This window comes from Hemicordylus capensis, chromosome 6, assembly GCF_027244095.1.
Source record: "Hemicordylus capensis ecotype Gifberg chromosome 6, rHemCap1.1.pri, whole genome shotgun sequence".
NCBI classification, from domain to species: Eukaryota; Metazoa; Chordata; class Lepidosauria; order Squamata; family Cordylidae; genus Hemicordylus; species Hemicordylus capensis.
The window spans coordinates 58,563,877-58,585,334 of NC_069662.1; the positions used below are offsets into that span (position 1 = coordinate 58,563,877).

General features: G+C 46.4%; 1 protein-coding gene and 1 long non-coding RNA gene across 8 annotated transcripts in view; both read right to left on the reverse strand.

The window, feature by feature from the left end:
- The window catches only part of LOC128329916 (uncharacterized), a 481,088-nt gene that overhangs the window by 393,648 nt on the left and 65,982 nt on the right, over positions 1 to 21,458 (reverse strand). The window lies entirely within an intron of this gene.
- Positions 6,283 to 12,199, reverse strand: LOC128329923 (uncharacterized). Its single transcript, XR_008309859.1, has 2 exons — positions 11,510 to 12,199; positions 6,283 to 6,740 (listed from the first exon to the last, which is right to left on the reverse strand). It is a non-coding gene; the product is annotated as an uncharacterized LOC128329923 (long non-coding RNA).

Here is a 21,458-nt window from a genome sequence, read left to right on the forward strand (position 1 = left end):
CCATTAGACTTCATTCTTATGAGGTAGGCCACCCAACTATAGGGCCCCCCACTGATGTGGGGTTCCTTGTGTCTCTGGTTAATAATAGAACTCATACTCCATACCTTCCGTTCTCCACTCAGCTCTTACAAACTTCCAAGGAGTGCGGTCCACTTCATTTGTCTGAGTGGTTTGGGGTGGGCAGAGTTGGGAAAGACCGGGGATTGCTCCTACATCAATAGCAAAACAGGCTAGGCTGGGACTGGCGTTGCGGCATATGTGAGTCGGCTGTCACAGGGCATCCTGTGGCAGAGCACCCAAGGATTAGAGTGATCCCTGGCAAGCCAGGTGGCCATTCAGGGCCAATAAAGACATGGCTATGTGCTGGGGAGAGACAAGGTTGTCAGAGGGAGCTCTTGGACTCTTGGTTTGTGGCAGTTGCCGAGACTGGGGAAAGTGTTGCTGAAGTACCCTTCCCCAGGGCTTGCAGGGATCTGGCAACCGGGCTGGGTGGCAACAGCCCGCATGCTTGCCTCCTTGCCCAGGCATTCTCATGAGAGAGGCTCAGCACCTGCACATTCCGCATTTGTGTGAGTGGGACCCTTTGCACATACAGCTCTGTGCTCATCAGGCTCCTTTGATAACACACTGCAAACCTGATGACGGGTGGGGAGAGCGGACAATGGCTATATCAGTAACATGGGCATGCATGGCCGACCCAGTTTTCCTTTCTCCTCCATGTGTGCAGTCAGTCAATGTTCAGTCCTGTGGGAGTGGGGGACATCTGCAGAGGGCTCATGAGGAACTTGGGTGTTGTGTGCAGAAAGGAGTGCTTCCTTTTGTTGGTCCAGGGCCAAAGCTCCAACCAACTTCGTGGGGTGACTGCAGAGCAAGTATTGGGAGAGAGGAGGGCCTTCCACTTCCACACTCGGTTCGTTTAGCAGAGCTGAGGCATTGCTTTCCCACTATCCGCTGTCAATGGAGTGAAAATGACGGTTCCACATGACACCTGCTATATTGCAATATCTGTCTCAATCATGAAGGAAAGGCGGGGAATCAGAGGGAATATATATCCCTCTGATATCTATTCCCTCTGCGGGGAATAGATATCCTAACATCAAACACTGGATGTTAGGATATATACTGTATATGCCGGAAGTGGTGGATTGCCATTATTCTTCAACATCCACTGTTTGGGATCTCCCCAAGGCAACTCATAGGAGGAAGGGGCGGAAGAAGAGAACCCAAGGCTCGAAAAGTAAATCAGATCTCAGCATTTTCTTTTTGCACTGAGGCACAAGTAGCTATCACACATATTTTAATTACATTGTTACATGTGGAGGGGGTGAGGCTTCCTGTTGTACCACCCCTCAGAGAGCTTTGCTGCAAATTAGTAGATACCTCAGTGCAGGTGAAGGGGTTTTTCCTTTCCCTTCTCTAATCTTTTTTGGCTTGTGCAGAGCTGTGGAACTCGGAAAGCACCAAGACCTCTTGTTCCACAGCTTCATGCAAGCCAGGAAAGGCTGGGTAACAGCCACTGTCTTCAGCCTAGAGCAGTGAGTGCTAAGATGGTCTCACTCAAGCGTCACCACCACACACATGGCACCATGAAGGATGGAATGTGGGTCAGAAGGACAATTGCCACACAATAGGTGTTGTCATCAGGGCTAAGAGCATTGCCATCAGCCACCAGATATTTATATCACACACCCCGTGGGTTCTGCCCATTTGAAGCAAAGAAGATAACACTGTTGCTTTATCACAATATTAAACAGACTAGTAACTCTGCATTTCAGTATTAAAATAATTTAATCAGTAGTGTGTGTACAAAAATATGTTCACAGTATTCAAAACTGTAGTTCTATAAATTATTATTATTATTATTATTATTATTATTATTATTATTATTATTATTATTTTACACAGTCAGACAGGTGTTATTGACTGGTTTGTTTTATCCAGACATCGAGTCCTTCCCAAGGACCTGGGATGCCAGAATTTTAATGTCAATGTTGTTGCTGTTATAGATATCATCGCAGAATATAGGCTGTTCCCAGTAAAGCTGCTTTTTGTAATTGGCTGATGGTGATTTCTGTGGCCCCTATGGTGTTGAGGTGCTCTTCAAGGTCTTTTGGAACTGCACCCAGGGCGCCAATGACCACTGGGATTACTTTGGTCTTTTTCTGCCAAAGCCTTTCAATTTCGATTTGTAGATCTTTTTATTTGATGATTTTTTCTATTTCTTTTTCTTCTATTCTGCTATCCCCTGGTATTGCTATGTCGATTATTTTGACTTGTTTTTCTTTCTTCTCGACAACAGTGATATCTGGTGTATTGTGTGGCAGATGTTTGTCTGTTTGTGGTCGGAAGTCCCATAATATTTTTATATCTTCATTTTCTTCAACTTTTTCAATTTGATGGTCCCACCAATTCTTGGCTACAGGTAGCTTGTATTTTTTGCAGATGTTCCAGTGTATCATCCCTGCTACTTTGTCATACCTTTGTTTGTAGTCAGTCTGTGCAATCTTTTTACAACAGCTGATTAGGTGGTCCACGGTTTCATCTGCTTCTTTACAAAGGCGGCACTTGCTGTTTGTGGTTGATTTTTTGACTTTTGCTCTTATTGCATTTGTTCTTAGTGCCTGTTCTTGTGCAGCCAGTATTAAACCCTCTGTTTCTTTCTTCAAGTTGCCATTCTTAAGCCATTGCCAGGTCTTGGTGATGTCTGATTTTCCACTTATATTGTGCAAATATTGACCATGCAGGGGCTTATTTCTCCATTTTTCTGCTCGGTTCTTGACTTGTTCTTTCTTGTAGGCCTGCTTTGTTTCATTGGTGTTGAATAGTTTCGCATTATTGACCATTTGAAGTGCATCTTCTTCACTGTCCTTGATATATTCTTCAAGGCCTCTTTTCTCCTCCTCTACTGTTTGATGGACTTGCAGCATTCCTCTTCCACCTGAGCTGCGAGGGAGGTATAGCCTATCGACATCACTGCGGGGGTGCAGAGCATGATTGATGGCCATGATTTTCCTGGTCTTACCATCTAGCGTCTCTAGCTCTGCCTGGGTCCAGTCTATTATTCCTGCAGTGTATCTGATAACAGGTATAGCCCAGGTGTTTATGGCTTGTATGGTGTTCCCACCATTGAGTTTGGACTTGAGGATTTTTCCAACTCTCCTGATGTATTCACTTCCAATTTTTCTTTTAACTTCAGTGTGTCCAGTGTTATCAGCCTGGAGAATGCCCAAGTATTTGTAATGTTCTTTCTCTTCCAGGTTCTTGATCTTGCTTCCATTGGGCAGTTCTATTCCTTCTGTTTTTCTTATTTTTCCTCTGTTCATTATTAATGCAGCACACTTGTCTAGTCCAAACTCCATTGCTATATCGCTACTGAATATACGGACAGTGTTTAGCAGTGATTCGATTTCTGACTGGGACTTTCCATACAACTTCAGATCGTCCATGTACAGCAGATGGTTGGTTTTACTGGATGTTTTGGATGTTTGGTATCCGAGGCCTGTTTTGTTTAGTATTTGTGAAAGTGGGGTCATGGCGATTAGGAACAACAGAGGGGATAGTGAGTCCCCTTGGAAAATGCCTCTTCTAATGCTAACCTGTCCAAGTGTCTCGCCATTGATTGTTAACTGTGTACTCCACATGCTCATTGCTTTTTTTATAAATATCTGAATGTTTTTGCTGACACCAGTTGTTTCTAAACATTTTAGTATCCATGTGTGAGGCAATGAATCGAAGGCTTTCTTGTAGTCAATCCATGCAACACTTAGATTGGTTTTCTTCTCTTTTCTGCAACTTTTGCTGGGTCTTTCATGATGAGATGAGTTTTCCCAGTTGTTAGCCATTGTTTAGTATCACCTCCTTGCAAAATGTGATTGAACTGTTTTGATAGTTGTTTATGAAGGCTTGTTAGGTGTTTAAGCCAAAAGCCATGCAGTTCATCATCGCCTGGCGCAGTCCAATTTTTAATTTTCTTTGCTCTTTCACTTATTAATTCTGGTGTTATTATTAGATCTTGCATGGGTTGGTTACATTTTTTGACCTCTTTCATCCAGCCTGCTTTTTTATTATAATCTATTGGATTGTCCCATAATTTCCCCCAGAATTGCACTGTTTCTTCTTTATTTGGTGTTTCTAGGTTTCTTGCAGTTTCTCCGTCTATGCTTTGGTAGAAACGTCTCTGATTCGACTGGAATTGGCGATTCTGCCTGTGTTGTGTAATTCTGGCTTCGTATCTGCTAATCTTCATTGACACTGCTGTTATTTGGTGCTTTATTGTTTCCAGGACTTCTCTAATTTTCCTTGAATCTAGGTGGTATTTTTGGATCAGATACTGTTTGGTGTTTTCATTCTTCAGCTTCTTGTCTTTCATATCTTTCCATTTACTAGCATCTGATCTAAGCCTGGAGATTTGATTTTCTAATCTAATCTTCCATTTAGGTGATGTACTACTTTCTTCTTTTACAGGTCCACTGATCTTATATCCGAGCTCTTGTGTAGTTATTGTTGCTGCACTGTACATTAGTTGGTTTGTTTCTTGCAAATTATCGGTTGTTATTTCTGCAAGTGCAGCATTGACATCTTTTAATGCCTGAGCGAGTTGTTTTTTGGCAACTGTTTTTAGCGCTGGAAGTCGAACCCTGGTGGTTGTTTGGTTCATGTGCTCATTTATTTTTTGCTTTAGTTCTTCTTGCTTTTCTGTTAAATGGCATTTGGGTTTTTGAGGTGAAGGCAAAGGGGTGGTTGCCTGGTTTTGATTTTGAAACAGTTCAGCAACAGTGGCATCCTCGATTTCCAACACCAACACCAACATCATCATCATCATTACTAGTATTTTTAAGCCCGTTAAAATAACGGGCGCTAGTAGCCTTTCTTTCTTTCTTTCTTTCTTTCTTTCTTTCTTTCTTTCTTTCTTTCTTTCTTTCTTTCTTTCTTTCCTTCCATCCTTCCTTCCTTCCTTCTCCCTCCCGCCCTCCTTTCCTTCTTTTTTCTTTTTCTTTCTCTCTCTCCCTCTTTCCTGCCTTCCTTCTCTCTCCCTCTTTCTCCTTTTCTTCCTTCCCCCTCTTCTCCCTCCCTTCTTTTTTCTTTCTCTTTCCCTCTTTCCTTCTCTTTCTCCCTCTCTCTCCATTCCTTCCTTCCTTCTCCCTCCCTCTCGCCCTCCTTTCCTTCCTTTTCTCTCTCTCTCCCTCTTTCCTGCCTTCCTTCTCTCTCCCTCTCCCTCCTTTTCTTCCTTCCCCCTCTTCTCCCTCCCTTCTTTTTTCTTTCTCTTTCCCTCTTTCCTTCCTTCCTTCTCTCTCTCTCTCTCTCTCTCTCTCTCTCTCTCTCTCTCTCTCTCTCCATACCTTCCTTCCTTCCTTCACACCCAGCACAGTAGAAGCAGCGGACCTGCCTCGCCTCGCTGCCCCGCTCTCCCTAGCTTGCCCTTGACACCCTCACTCTCCACCCTTATCCTTGCCGTACATGTGCCCGGCTACCTGATGAGAAAGCAGGATGCAACTGCTGAAGAGTCGCCCTATCCCTTCACCCGATTCTTCCTCTTCAACCTCCCCCACCGTCGCCGCTGCAGAGCCCAGCAGCGTGTCTCCCTGGATGGCCCCCGGAAGGCGCTCAGCCTCGCCGCGGGCTGGGCATTGGTGGCCATGAAGGGGAGTGGGGCGGGGGTCGCCGGTTGGTCGCATGGCCGGGGGTCGCATGCCCACCGGTGCTGCCTAACGGGTTTCCCCCTCTCGCAAGCGGAGCGCGTTTTTCAATGTGACTGTGTGTGTTTTTAACTGTTGGAATTGTCTGTGCTGCAGTCCAACATGGCCGCCTGGTCCCGGCGGTCGTGTCTCCCTCGGCGTGTTCTGGGCATGCGCTCCGCGCATGCCCAGAACAGCTGAGGGAGACACGGACGCACGCCAGGCATTTGACACGGACGCACGCCAGGGATTTTTATTATAGAGGATTATTATTATCGATATGTATATGATGGTTTTCAACAAAAAATATTCCCAAAGTGGTTCACAGAGGTAAAGAAACAGGACAGTTCCCTATCGAAAAAGGGCTCACAAAGGAGACACCACAACAGCCACTGGAAAGACGATGTGCGGGTCTTGGATAGGATCTCCCACTGCTAAATAAAAGAGCCACCGCTTTAGAATATGCCTCTTTGCCCTTTTAAGAAGGGATCATAAATACATAAATAAAGAAATAGGTCACCTCACATACAGCTGTGGCAATTTGGAATGTCTTTTCTTGGTAAGGAACTCTCAAGTAAGGAAAACTCAGTCATTCTTTGGCAAATCATTAAATAAACATTCCACCCAACTTTAATATTACAATTTTTAAAACCCATATGAGACACACAAGAGTTCAGGTGTAATAAATAATATTTCAAATATGGTAGCATTAATAAATAATCAGTCGGAAAGGCTCACACTATTGCCAATTGGCTTAGCATAGTAGCTTTGGTGTAAATACAACTATTGCAGCTGCATTGAGTAATACATTCTGCTTTCCAAAAGGCCTTCATTTCCCATCTCGTTATCTTCATGCTTTCAGGGTATGTGGTTTCTCTGAGCCGTACCCCCATACCTTCTCTGACCCATACCCTCTTATGTAATATAAATAAGGAACCAGCATTCCTGGTTTAAAGTGACTTTTAAAAGAGGCTGGATTGAAACGGCTCCGCTTCTTTCAGTGAAGCAAGACGTGAGGGATGCAGAAGCTCTCCTTATAGCTGTGGTTCGATATTGGCTTGAGCCCTGGAAAAAAGGGGAGGAGAAGAGGTTAGAAAACAGGCACTCAGAAAGGCTCAAAAATACCTAAACTGAAATAAGCAAAATGGTTTTACAAATGCGTAGTATCATTAAGTGTCTGGGTGAGTTTTAAATAGCAGGTGGCAAAGGTGAGACGTGGAGAAATGATCCCTAATGGAGTCTGGCAGTCTCTGTTCAATTGTGTTCCGTTCCAAATGTATCCGGCCTGGTTCTTCTCCCAGTCATAACAGTAAGACATCTCTATGGAAAATGTCTCTTCAGTGCATCTGCAGCTGTCTTTGACAGCATATGGAACACTAGGGTTAAAATACCCAGACTTTCTAAGACTCACAAGCTAGGCAGAGGCAGTAAGTGAGGAAAGTGACAGAATGGGTGGGGGAGATAAACCAGAGTCTGACCCCACAGGGCACAAACCACCAGGAAGTTCTGCAGAAGCCAATGGCAAGAGTATGACAACTTACTTATTGAGGATGGCCTTGATGACCACCTTCACCCAGGGAGCTGTGGGTTCCAAGCATACCTCTCTGCCGTCCTTAAGAGTGGCACCGCAATGAAAGAAAACCAGGAAGGCCAGGCAGCTAACTTTCAGCTGGAAGACCTCATTCCAGCTTGGTAGGTTATGAGCCACTTGGCTATGTGCATTATAACCTGCCTGAGCAGACAATTTCATATATCAGGAAACTTATAGGAACATAGGAAGCTGCCATATACCAAGTCAGACCATTGGTCTATCTAGTTCAGTAATGTCTACACAAACTGGCAGAGGGAACTTGGAACATAGATGCTCTTCCCAGGGTGGCTCCATCCCCTAAGCACAGGCCTGCTCAGTTTAGCACACACACACACACACACACACACACACACACACACACACACCCCTGCTGTTTTTGCACTACAACTCCCAGAATCCCCAGCCACAGTGGCCAATAGCCAAGGATTACGGAAGTTGTAGGCTAACATCTGCAGAAGGGCCAAAGTTGATCAGCAATTCCTAAGGGGAATATCTTACAGTGCTCACATGTAGACTCCCATTCAAATGCAACCAAGGTGGACTCTGCTTAGTTAAGGGCTGGCTACCACAAGGAAGAAAAAAATAAGGCTGTTTTTGCATCTGTACTAACATGAAAAATAAGTACGGAATGTAGTACTGAGCACAGAGTTTAGCTACTTGAAAGTTTCAGCTTCCTGTCTGCCTGTTTCTAACCCTCATGAAAAAGATATGCTTGATACTCTGGGCAATGCTTGGTGACAGGGGCGGAGCTATTGTTAACCAAAGGGTTATTATTTACTTGGTAGACGACTGCCAATTCTCGCTTTACCAAGAAGGAGAAAGCTTTATAGTTCAAAGAAACTTTATTGAATTCTGCAGAATAACAAAGTGGCCGTCTAGGGGATTGCTCCCAAAGACAAGACGGACCCCCGGGGGGAGTCTGCCCATAGCTTTTATACATAGTAAAGAGAAAAACATCAAAGCATACTTGATACAGATTGGTACATGCAAGCAATCCACCAATCCCATCACAGGAGGTGATCCATCATCATACAGAACCTTGAAGCTCACAGCAGGACCATTGTAAGGGCCCTAAAATGTATCTACATTGGTAATAGTTTATCAGCTCATCTCCCCCTAGTGAGAGTACTGGAGCCTAGCACTAGGGAGTGAAAACAATAGACAGCTAAAGAGATAGTGTCAACCAGCCTAGTGGGCTGGCTTGACAAAGAACAGAGCATCCTGTTGTTAATACAGCAAAGCTAGCTTGATTAGGCGCTGACCTGATTCCCACAGCATACTCAGAGTCAGGCTAACAGGACTCCAAGTTGGAGTCCCTATGGTTCAGACATGATCACAAGCCTGACCACAGGTATCACTATCATTGGGCGAACGGGTTCAAAGAACCCGGGCCGTGCCCAATCAGGAGCCGCCATTCGTGGCCCTGACACGCCCCCCACGTCTGACGTCAGACACGGGGGCGGTAGTTTAGCGGCCCCTTCAGGAGCTAAACAAAGGCTGGCGCTGCGTTCGCCAGCCTTTGAACGCTCCTGCGTTCAGGAGCGACTCTTCCCTGCCTTTGCAAACGCAGTGGCCCCTTCAGGAGCTAAGACTGGTGCTGTGTTTGCAACGCAGCCCAGAAATGGCTCTTGCCTGCAGGGAAGAACCGCTCCTGGGCTGCGCTGCGAACGCAGCACCAGCCTTCGTCTAACTGCCCAAGGGGCCACGCTGCCCCTTCAGCAGTTAAGCTGCTGTAGCTTCTGATCCCGAACGGAGCCTCAAGGCTCCATTCGGGAGCCAGACCACGCCCCCCGCGTCTGTCAACAGATGTGGGGCGTGGCTATCCCCTGTGTCTGACATCAGATGCAGGGGGCGGGGCTATCGGGGCACCTGCCGCGGCCGCACATGGGCCACCGGCGGGCTAGCTACGCCCCTTCTTGGTGAACTCTGAATGCATCAAGTCTCCTGAGTAAGATTTCCTATATGGAGCAGGCAAGGCTTCAGTTACCATACTCCCATAAGAATTGGAATAAACTATGAAAAATAGAAAAAAATCCAAATAGCTTATGCAAATGAGAAATTATATGAAGTTGCTCAACTGGCTTCCTGTATTTTTTATTTTTGTATTATTGTTTTTTCATGGTACTGAAAAAAGAGCAGAACATCTCATCAACATGGACTGCTTGCAGACACACTGTGGTCTGAGTCTAGAAAACGAAGAAAACCAGCAGACATTCATCATTGAGGATAGTGGCTCTCCATTGCCTCCCATCCTTAGGTCCGACGGAAACACCTAGAATAGAAACAAGTAATCTTTGTACTTGAGGCCAAACTATTTGGAGAATGAACTCCTGCAAGTTCTACAAGCAGAGGCGTAACTAGGGAAAACGGTGCCCGGGGCAAGCACTGAAATTGCGCCCCCCCCCCACAGGCGCGTGCCGCCCGCCACCCCCGGAAATATGGAAATGTGTCACAGCCCTAGTCAAATGTGGGTTGTGGGCTGCATCCGTGCAAGTATACTGGGACAGGGAAAAGGAAACATGAGGCTACAAGGCTCTTTAGAAATATATATTTTAAAGAAATGTCTTGCACACCAACAGCCTAAGTTTGCAGTCCTCATGGCCAGAAAATAAATGCTTTTAAACATAGTGATAGGTTTTGTGTCCCAGAATGGAAAAGACAAGACAGGTATTCCGAGGCGTAACTAGGGAAAATGGCACCTAGGGCAAGCACTGAAATTGCGCCACTGTCCAAGCAGGAATGATGGGACTTGTAGTCAGCAATATCTGGAAATCCCCGTTAAAAGGAACACTGTACCATCTAGACATGGTTGCTGATCAAAACCTGAAAACATGAGCCATCCCTGTAAAAGACTTAGAACAACAGTCAGGAGTTATGCGAGGATTCCAAGTGTCATTTTCTCTGTCTCCTCTCATTCTTTTTTTAAAAAACATGACTTTGTCCTAGAGGATCACCTGCCCAAATAGCCACTAGCAAAATAGGGGAAGAAGAAGGTGGTGGGTGTGTGTGTCTGCCAGCCTTTGTCTTATGATGAATGACTGTTGGCTCATGATGGGGTATATGTGCATTCACCACACCAGTGCTTACTTTGACATCAAGAGGGAGGAGGATACATTAGTTTGCCACACTAGACAGAGGCAGTTGAAACAGGAGCAAGACAGCCAAGTTCTGCCAGGGCCAAAACCAGCCCCTGCCAGACTAAGAAATCATTGTAATTTGCCCCTTCCTGTCACAAGCAGTGTGCTGTTCTTTTATTATTGACTCTAACTCTCAGATATCCCAGTCAAGGATGGAAAATTTAGGGTCAATTTACAAGAGACACATTTTCTACATGGAAGTTTCTTCTGTGCAGGTGTTATGCAGAAACCCATGTGTAGTGATCAATACATATGTAACTATTCCGCCAGGGGCATAGCAAGGTTGGAATGGGTCCAGAGACAGGATTTCAAAATGGGCCCCCAGACCCTCAAAGTCCAGGGCCTCCACACACCCCAGGCCCCCAAGGATTTAAGTCTGATATTTCAAAATAAGTATGCTACCTGGAAATACATTTCACTGAATACACGCATGCACACTTCACAGTATGTAGTGATATACATTGAGTACTATATATTTGTGCTACTTTTAATGCCTAGAACACACTAGCAATGCTAATTATTAAAATGGACCCCTCGCTGCAGATTAGCAAATGATATTTTCAACCATGCAGGGTGAGCCTGTGTTTGTTTTCTCAGAATTCTGAACAAATTCAGTCAAGTTTGATTCCAGGAGGTTTTTCACACCAGGCTTTTAAAGCCCTTTAACACACATCTCCTCTGGAATGGAGGTGCTGCATTCACATGTTGGCCAGATTGACCCTGAAGTCCCTGCAAGTTATTGGGGAGCAGTTCACACACAAGAAAAATAAAATAAAATAAAATAAAATCACAACACATGCTTCACAGTTCTCACTCAGACCTTCTGGATTGCAAAACAACTTGAACATAAGTGCATTTATGAATGAATGAATGAAAATAAATAAAATATACTTGTTCCAGAAGTGTTTGTAATTTTCTGACATGAAACAAGCCACTTATAGGCCTTTTAAGATAGTTTTTGTTTTTAAAGCCAGCACATTTTCCAGTCTGTTTTAAATTAAATATTCAGAGACTTCCCAGTCTCGCCCCACCCCCCCATATCGAAGCCCTATGGCAAGCAGATCCCTATATATGGGGGTAACCACAAAAAGGAATTCACAGCCTACCTAGCAATAGCTGTTCTGGATGGTCTGGTCTGGGCAGAGGGTCTGCTGCCTGCTTCCTCCCTCCTTGCTTGGGGCCTACTCGAGTTCAGGCTTCAGGGAGGCCTACTGGGAGGCCTCTCTGGAAGCCCCGCCCACCCGCCGATCAGCTGAGAGGCGGGGAGAGAAGAGCTCTGCAGTTTGCAGGCCTTGCCGATCCTAGGCCTCTTTGCCGATCAGCAGAGCTGGAGGCAAGTGGCTGGGGGGCCCTGGGGCTGGGCAGGTGGGCAGTGGGGTGGGGGTGGCAGAGACTGGCATGGCGCCCCCACCTCAATGGCGCCCGGGGCACGTGCCCCCCTGCCCCCCCCCCAGTTACGCCTATGTCTACAAGTCACTGCAGATACTGTTAGCTGTTTAGAGTAGAAGAGGCAACTCTGCAGTCCAAGCACATCTGGAGGGAGGTGAGGGGGGCACCCCCCAATTGAGAAATTCTCATTGAATTCAGTGGGGGTTTATTCCCAGGTAAATTGGCATAGGGTTAGAGATCCCCCCCCCCAGCCCCTGGAAAAAGTCCTGAGGATGCCCATGCTCCAATCTTCAGTCATTCACAGAAGCAATACAATGTGATAAAACCAGGAGCGTAGGGAGGCTGGCGGTGGCCTGTGGGTGGCTGCCGCCGTGGCCTTCTCACCCCACCCCCATGTCTGACATCAGACGCAGGGGTCTGGCTAGCCACGCCCCCATTTCTGATGTCAGGCGTGGGGGCGTGGTCTCCCTCCCCAACAGGGCTGTGCGGCCCCATTTTGAAGGGAGATCGGCCCGCGCTATGTTGGGCAGCACGGGCCAGAGCGACTCTCCCTGCCTTAAAGGGGCAGATGGAGCCTTGGGCAGGCTGAATGACCCTGACACAGGACCATATACGTGGAGGTCCTTGCACGTGCATTGCCTTGACTTACCTTTACATGAGAAGAAGAGAGCTTGAGAAAGCTCCATTGTTTTGTTCCTGTGACGCTTCCCTGCATAGGGGATAATCCGTGTAATGACTTTAGGTGGAAGTCGTATTCTTGTCCTGTTCTGTTCCTGTATGTGAGGATCTCTGTGCAGTCACCTGATGACTGCTGGTGGGCTGGGTGCGGCAGAAGGTAGAGCAAGTTGAGAAAGGGGAAAGTTCAAAACGTTTGGGAAATACTGGCACACAGGATCCTGTTTCCCAGGGACAGACCGTATTTTCTGGAATCTGTTCCTGTTAAACCACTGTCCCTGTTTTGGTCCTCTTTTTGGCTCTTGGGGATGCTTTGTTCAACCCACAGAATTGTTCAACCCTCCCTCAACCTGCTAGAGTTGTCATTCTTCAGGATTCAGCTCCCACCCCACAGCCTTTAGAAATTACATCTCTAAGTGGATGTGTAAATGCAACATGCCTCTAGTGCATCTGCATTCATTCCAATGGGTGCACAACACTAAGGCACTAGCCGGTGCGCAGCAGACAAGCAGGCAGAATCCAGTCTTCAGCAAGGTGCAATAGTGCGGGGTGGCGGTGGTCTTGGGCAATCATGCTTGGTATGAGAATTGGCACTGACAAGTGTATCTGCAAAATATTGGAAGGCATGGATTTGGCTCACCTGCTTTGCTAATCTGGAATGATGTAATCTGTATGCACTTTATTGCCTGCTTTCCATTTGCGGCATGCCTGTAGTCAGAGTCTCCTAGGTGACTAGCCTCTGCACATTATGCACCACACCTTCCAGGTTGCTTGGCCATACCTCCTATCAATCCATGGGCATCTCCCTCTTTTCACCAGTGAAATGTGGAGAGTGTGCTGGTAGAAATGATTCTGGGCTACCTGACTTTGTGATGCTCTCTACCAGTACATGAGCCTGAGAGCCATTCTGGGGCTAGTGATAAAGAGCACCCACTGTGAACTAGGAAGGCCCTGCTGCAGATCTCAGCTTGGCCTCACTTGGTGGCTTTAAGCAACCCACTAATTTTCACCCTCAGCCCCCACTCTGTCCCACCCCACATAATACAATGATAACAATCTTGGCTTGCCTTGTAGGATTGCTGAAAAGGTGACTGAAATACTGTATTGGAAGCACTTTGAGCTCTTACAAACAATTTTGTATAAATGTTAAGTCCTTTGATCATAACTCCCAAACTGCTTTCAATGCCATGACAAAATGATCCATGTAAAATAAACAAAATGCTCACAGCCTACTATCTTTCAAGCCAATCAAGAAATATTTAAATGGGAAAAGAATCTATATGATTTATTGTGAATATGAAGATGTGTGAAATGCTTGACCTTGAACTTATTAATTAGAATATTTACATATTGCTTTTTATGCCCAAAAAAGGTGCTAAGTGATTTACATAGCAAAATAAATGAGAAGATGGCTCCTTGTCTAAAAAGAAACATAAAAGAGATACCAACAACAGCCACTGGGAGGGGCACTATGCTGGGATGATGAATCGGCACACTCTTGCTGCAGGGATGTGCATGGAAGCGGCTGTCCTGGTTGGGTTCAAGTCTGGACCAGACTCGAACCTGACCGGGCCAGTTCAGTCCGGCACCCCCTCAACCCACCCACCCCCCGGGTTCGTTCTTGTCTGTGGGGGGGGGGGGTCGTGAACAATTTTTTAAAAACTGAAAAATTGTTTTGAATGTCACTTACCCCCTCCAGGGGAGCTGTTAGATGCACCGGGGGGGGGTGTCCGTGTGTCCTCCCCCCACTGGCCTAAATGCAGCCTGAACTGGCCCATTCGGCCGGCTCTTCGGCCCATTCGGGCCTTCCCCTTTAGCGTGGTGGCCATTTTGGAGGCCCCCACACCTGTGCAATTGGCCTCTCAGAGGCTTGGCATGACCCAGGCCTCTCAGAGGCCAATTTTGCCAGTGCAGCAGTCTCCAAAATGGACACCGCACCAAGGGGGAAGGCCTGAATGGGCCGAAGAGCCAGCTGAATGGGCCAGTTTGGGGAAACATCCACTGACACCCCCTCTCGCCGCCTCCAACAACTCCCCCAAAGTGGGTAAGTGACATTATTTATTTATTTTCAGTTTTTTTTAAAAAATGTTCACGAATCCCCAAACAGTCTCTGGTGTCTGTCTGTGTGTGTTCAGTCCAGGGTCGGACGAAACAGCGGGTGGTTCGATTCAACCCTGGACCATGGAACCGAACTAGCTCGAGGTCGAACCTGTTCGCACATCCTGGCTGCATTACTTGTACTATGCGACCAGAGGGAAGTCTAAAAGGTGCGTGTTTGCCCAGTTAGCAGAGACGTGCTTTCCTGTTAAGTTAGTTGTCACCATGTGGTCAATACTTTTCACTCATTCAAATTTGTAAGCACATTAATAAAAATACACATCAGAAATCTTCATGTATCTCCAGAAATCAGGAGTTTGAGATAAATCCTGAGAATCATCAAGTTGGTCTACTGTTTTTTTTTTTTTTTTAAGTCAATATGAATGTTGAAACTGGCCAACATGTGTGTGTGTGTGTGTGTGTGTGTGTGTGTGTGTAGAGAGCGAGTGATCCATTTTGAAAGAGTTTAGAGCAATTTTGTTGGCAAAAAATTGTGTGATGTTTTCACTACTAGGAGAGGAATCAATATTAGGGTGTGAAGACCCAGGTATAATGTAAATAACAGAAGACTACTCATGACCTGGGAAATATTGTAGCAAAGCAGGCTTTCCCACCATTGGTTCTTCAGCTGGGCAAGGATGACCTCACTACAGCAATGTGTGCCCTTGTACCATCAAAGTCATATTACTATCTCCATGGGGCTACCGTTGAAGGGGAAATGACCTGCTGGAAGGTTTCCCAGACTATGGGAAACACCTATATAGGCCAGCAGAGATATAGGAAGATGCTGAAAGGCATCATCTCTTACTGTGTGGGAGGAGGCAATGGTAAACTCTTCCTGTATTCTACCAAAGACAACCACAAGGCTCTGTGGTCACCAGGAGTCAACACTGACTTGACGGCACACTTCACCTTTAAAAGTGTCCAGTAACTTCAGCTGATTTAAGGTATAGTAGCAAATTAATTGACAGGAAATCACTGCACAAGTCATTCCAAGTGTTCCAGCTCAGAAATTATGTTTCTGAAGGAGGAAAAGTGGTAGGAAAAGAGAGAGAGACCTGTTAAAGCTGCAACTCCACAGGGAAGTGGAAGGCAAGGTGGTCTGGGTATTGCTTGTAGGTGCAACCAGCCTGAGGGAAGGCAGGGTGTGATGCACTCTCAAAGGACTAACAGAGAGCAGAAGGAAGAACACCAGGAGGTTATGAGGTGATGAGACACAGACAATTGCATCAGCTGGCTATCATCTGTTTCATTCATTCATTCATTCGATTTCTATACTGCCCTTCAAAAAATGGCTCAGGGCAGTTTACACAGAGAAATAATAAATAAATAAATCATATGGATCCCTGTCCCCAAAGAGCTCACAATCTAAAAAGAAACATCAGATAGACACCAGCTTTTAACAGTCACTGGAAGAACTGTACTGGGAGTGGATAGGGCCAGTTATTCTCTCCCTGCTAAATAAAGAGAATCACCACGTTAAAAAGGTGCCTCTTTGCCCAGTTAGCAGGGGTTAGCAGGTTAGCAATTAGGGATTGACAGACTTCAAGCTTGCCGAATCGACTTGTTTTTGTCTTTAAAATCCCAAGGTTTAAATCCCAGTTGGAGTCAGATGCAAAATAGTGGCTCAAGGGATGAACACACACATTGGTTAAGGAGCAGGGTGCCTCTGAGCATATGCGCAGATTGGGAATTTGTTCTCAGTACCACAACTAAGCTCATAGTCTTTTCATACAAAAAATGGACTCTGAACTTTTTCTATTTCAGCAATTTAGCTTTGAAAACGTGGTTCCTGCTTTTACATTTCTAGGAGTAGTCTTCCATTCTATGGAGATTTGGAAGTCCCATATTAAGCATGTTCTACAAATGGCTCTAAACTATTCAATGGCCATTAAGAGGTGTTTTTTAAGGAAAGGAGGAGAAATAATTCCAGCCGCTTTAACATTTGTTGAGGCTAAAACCCTGGCCCAAATTCTACATGGGGCACAAGTGGGAATCTATATCAAACCAGGATGCCATAACGAAAGTTCAAACTTAATTCTTAAGAACCATCCTCTTGACCCCTATATGCATGTCTAAGAAAAATGACCTTTGTTGTTGTTGCTGCTGCGCTATTAAACTATTGTGAATTAGAGACTCTTGCTGATATACTTTAGCTGATATACTTTGCTGATAGTGAGCCAGCATGGTGTAGCGGTTAGAGTGTTGAACTAGGACCGGGGAGACCCGAGTTCAAATCCCCATTCAGCCATGATACTAGCTGGGTGACTCTGGGCCAGTCACTTCTCTCTCAGCCTAACCTACTTCACAGGGTTGTTGTGAAAGAGAAACTTAAGTATGTAGTACACCGCTCTGGGCTCCTTAGAGGAAGAGTGGGATATAAATGTAAAAATAATAATACAAAATAACAATACTGCAGAGATCTATCAAGAGAAGAAGAAGACCCCTCATCAGCCATATTCCCTTGAGTTTGTAGCACTTTGATATTTTCTTTATCTAGAAGCCACCCCAAGTCACTCACTACCAGCAGTGATGCTAAACAAGACACAGCAAGTTTGGGTGGCAGTTGTAAGTTCACCCCTCCACTCTTACCTGTGGGTGATAGATTTTAGCAGGGTCCAGAAAACGGGTTGGGGAAGGAGTAGATGCCCCCCAAATTTTCTTCCTTTTGCTCCAGACTCTGGTTTGATGTGCTTGGCCTTCAATCCATGCACAAATACAGCCTCTAGAGCACAGCAGAGGGTGTTGGCGTCCCCATCATCACTGGTTACGAGTGCATCAGAGGTTACATAATGTTTCTGCAGGGCCTTGATGGAGGCCACCAGCTGCTTCTTGATCATTTAGAGCAGGGATTCTCAACGTGTGGGTCCCCAGATGTTATTGGACTTCAACTCCCATAATCCCCAGCCCCAGTGGTCTTTGGTTGGGAATTATGGGAGTTGAAGTCAATTACATCTGGACACCCACAAGTTGAGAATCCCTGCTCTAGAGTAAAACAAAAGAACACAGGCTGCATTAGCTTGAGCCAAGATTAACCATCCAACTCCAAGAAAATTGCTATAATATTGTGCAAAGACCGGCAGGTAATACTGTGTTGTTCTGGGCACTAAAAAGATGCTGAAAAGGGTTTAGAAAAGAATTAGATGTACACTGGTCTAGAAGAGATCACTGCAGGAGCCAGGCATATATTCATTATTGTTGCTGTTGTTATTGTTATTGTTATTATTACTTTATTATTTATTCAATTCCTATACCACCCTTCCAAAAATGGCTGAGGGCAGTTTACACACCGAAATAATAAGTAAGTAAGTAAGTAAGTAAGTAAGATAGATGGATCTCTGTCCCCAAAGGGCTCACAATCTGAATGAAACTTAAGACAGACACCAGCAACTGTCACTGGAGGTACTGTGCTGGGGATGGATAGGGCCAGTTACTCTCCTCCTGCTAAATCAAGAGAATCAGCACGTTAAAAGGTGCCTCTTTGCCAGACTTTCTCCCTGCCAAGTAGGAGCAGCCCCAGGTTCTTGCTCACCTGAGGCAAGCTGTGACTGCCTCGCACCCTCCACAGCATTTAAAGGGGCACAGGTTGAGGAGACTGTTTCCTGGCTGGCAGCCTTTTCTCATTACCTTGGCCACCTTTCAAGACTGGCAAGGGGGCTGGGCAATGAGAAACTGCTGCCACCAAGCAGCCTCCTCTCCTTAAGCCCGTATACCAAAGCCTTTCACAAGTTAGGTGGGTGTATCCCCACTGGACCTTCGCAAGGTGCTGGAAGGGCGCTGCTAAGGAGGGAAAGCTGCTAGCAGCCTTCTCTTCCTTCATGGTGCCTCTCTCTAGACACTTTGCAAAGGCTCCCCCTGTGGAGGGAGGATTGGCAGCGCCCAGCACATAACACCTTTGGAAACGGCGTTGCAAAGCTTGGATGGGAAGCTCCCAATCTGAGCCTTACAAAGCCTTTTGTAAAGGGACCCCGCACGGAGGGAGGGTTGCCAGCACGGCCCCAGCCCCACCTCTCATGGTGCCTTTCGAAGGCCTGGATGGTGTTGTGGCACCGCAGAAGATTGGCGAGGAGTTGAATGGCATGATCCATTTCTGCCCTCTACACGATATATTGCTTATATTTCTACCTTTCTGCATAAGATTAATTCTAGGCCTTTCTCCTTGGGCTTTTCCTGGAAGGCATGAACTATGAACGACCCTGCCTTGCACAGACCAGGTGCAGACTAGATGTTTCTATCTGGCCAAGTAGTACCGCTAGATCCCGGCGATATTTCTCCAAATAATGAGGAAGGATCAGAGGCTTTGCCCAGCACACAGATCGTGCTTCCCAAAACATCCAGGGAAGATAAATCAGGCTGTGCCCAGGGTTGGGAGGCACTTGGCACCCAATCACACACTTGCTGATAAGGAGGCCTGTCACTCCCTTCCTTTCCTCTTAGACGAAAGGAATGATGTGCCCAACTTTAGGAACATAGGAAACTGCCATATACTGAGTCAGACCATTGGTCTATCTAGCTCAGTATTGTCTTCACAGACTGGCAGCGGCTTCTGCAAGGTTGCAGGCAGGAAGCTCTCTCAGCCCTCTCTTGGAGAAGCCAGGGAGGGAACTTGAAACCTTCTGCTCTTCCCAGAGCGGCTTCATCCCCTGAGGGGAATATCTTGCCGTGCTCACACATCAAGTCTCCCATTCAGATGCAACCAGGGCAGACCTTGCTTAGCTATGGGGACAAGTCATGCTTGCTACCACAAGACCAGCTCTCCTCTCCTAAACTTTACATGCATACCATTGATGGAGAGGGGGCCTATAGCCTTTCCCAAGGGCTGTTCAAAGATATCAAAAAGGTACACAGATACCCTAACTTTGGAGTTCTGTGTAGGTCGAGGAAGCCATGGTCGACTCTGCACGCCAAGGGGGTGCCTGGGGTTGCAACAGACCCCCCGTGGACAAGATCTCAGCAGGACCAGGGACGTATGATTGGTATTCTGTATCTTCTTTAAGCTATTATTGAGCTTGGCTTCATAAAACCTCTGCTAGCCATCACATTGGGTGGGAAGGGAAGCTTCTGGGTGGGAAGCTTCTGATCTGAATCTTGTAAGGTTCTGAAAGGGAGCTGCAAGAGGAGGGAAGGCTTTGCAATGCCCCCCCCCCACTTGGTGGTTGCTGTGGCAACACAGCCATTCCTCTCCCTCCCTGAATCTTCCCGCCCCCTGCCGGCACAGAAGCTGAGGGCAGGGAAGTTGGAGCAGCAGGAAGTCAGTCAATATACTTCCTGCTGCTCCCTTTCCCCTGCCCTCAGCCTTTTGAAAAGGCAGGAGGTGGGAGGACAGGGCAGAACTGCGGGAGGAGAAGAGAAGAGCAAGGGCAGCAGGGGCACCATGATAAAAATATGTTTGGGGATGGTGGCAGTGGTGGTCAGGCAGGGATTGAAACTCAAGGAGGTTGGTTTTTAGCAGCCAGTTGGGAGGTCTCCACAATCCTACCCTCTGAGCTCAGTTGGATCAGCTGTCCATCCAAGTCTATGATAGATTTTGAATGAGAGTGGAAGATTCGATAATGCCTTCAGTTCAAGTTATCTCTTTTAAGGGAGGAAAAAGATTAACATTCTAATGAAGTTCCTTTAGCGGCTGCTCAGCGGTGGAGCAATATTGGTGATGGCCTATGTCTAAATGCTTTGGTGGGCCGCCACCACTGCCACCACAGCCCGCCCACCTGCCACTGGCCTCTGCTCACCACTACAGTCACAGCCAGGTTAAATTCATTCACTGGCTATAACATGGTATCGTGATGTCACCACCCTGGTATGAGCCCATCTCAGGGATAACAGGTGCTGGGCAGTGACATTATTATACTGTGTTACAGCTGGCAAAGAGAAGCCAGCAAGCCTGAACAGTGGCAGAGAGCAGAGGTCACAAAGGCCAGTGACGGGGGGGGGGCTGCACCAGAGGCAGTGGATGGTGGGTGAGCAAGGCCTCTCCCCTCAGCCCCCATCCGGCGGGTCCCCTGGTAGCCCATGTGCAGAGCACACAGGTATTCAATGGCGGATCTGTCCCTGCTGCTGCTAAAGTTATGATTGTAAAGTGACTGAGGGACAGGAGTATGCACGCCCGGCACGCCCGATGCACAGGTCTCCCCATTTCAGAACAGGAACCAGAATGCTCTACAAAACCTCCGAAGCTTCCAAATGTTGTTCTGTATATAAGCAGAACTCTTGCTGCAGAGACCATGGAGAAGAAGAGGCGTGTCTTTCGGAGGTATGTATTTAATAATAATAATAATAATAATAATAATAATAATAATAATAATAATATAATAATAATAATAACAGCAACACCAGAACTTTCTACAGCGCTCTACAGATAATATAAGATTATTTACAAACGAACAGAGGTCAATCTTCTTCAGTTGCGCTTCCTCTCCCTTCAGTTGCGCTTCCTCCAGCTTCACTTCCTCCAGCTTCACTTCCCGCACCCAAACTTCTGAAAATATAAAGTAGATAAGATAATTAAATTAAAATGCACTCAGTAAATTGGATCCCCCCCCCCCCCCAGTGAATCTGGGAAACATTTCTTTGTTGCTATTACTATGGCAAACTAGAAACTGTGGGCTGGTTTTCACAACTGACAGGATCAGGATGCACCTTTCCATATAGACATACCTGTTTTCAACAGGGAGACTGTGGATCTTACCTAGCCTACCAAGCCGTTCTAGGTCCTTTGAGCTTCTGGCTCGTTTGGTATTTCTTGCTTTTCCATAACCTTCAAACTTGACTTTGTGGTTTGCCAGCACAGCCCAATTCTGGCTCTCCTATATCTTTTGCAGGTACACATACAAGGTGTCTTGCAGCATTCCCACACTAAACCTGGTCTCCTACAGACTGAAATTGCTGCAAAACCTT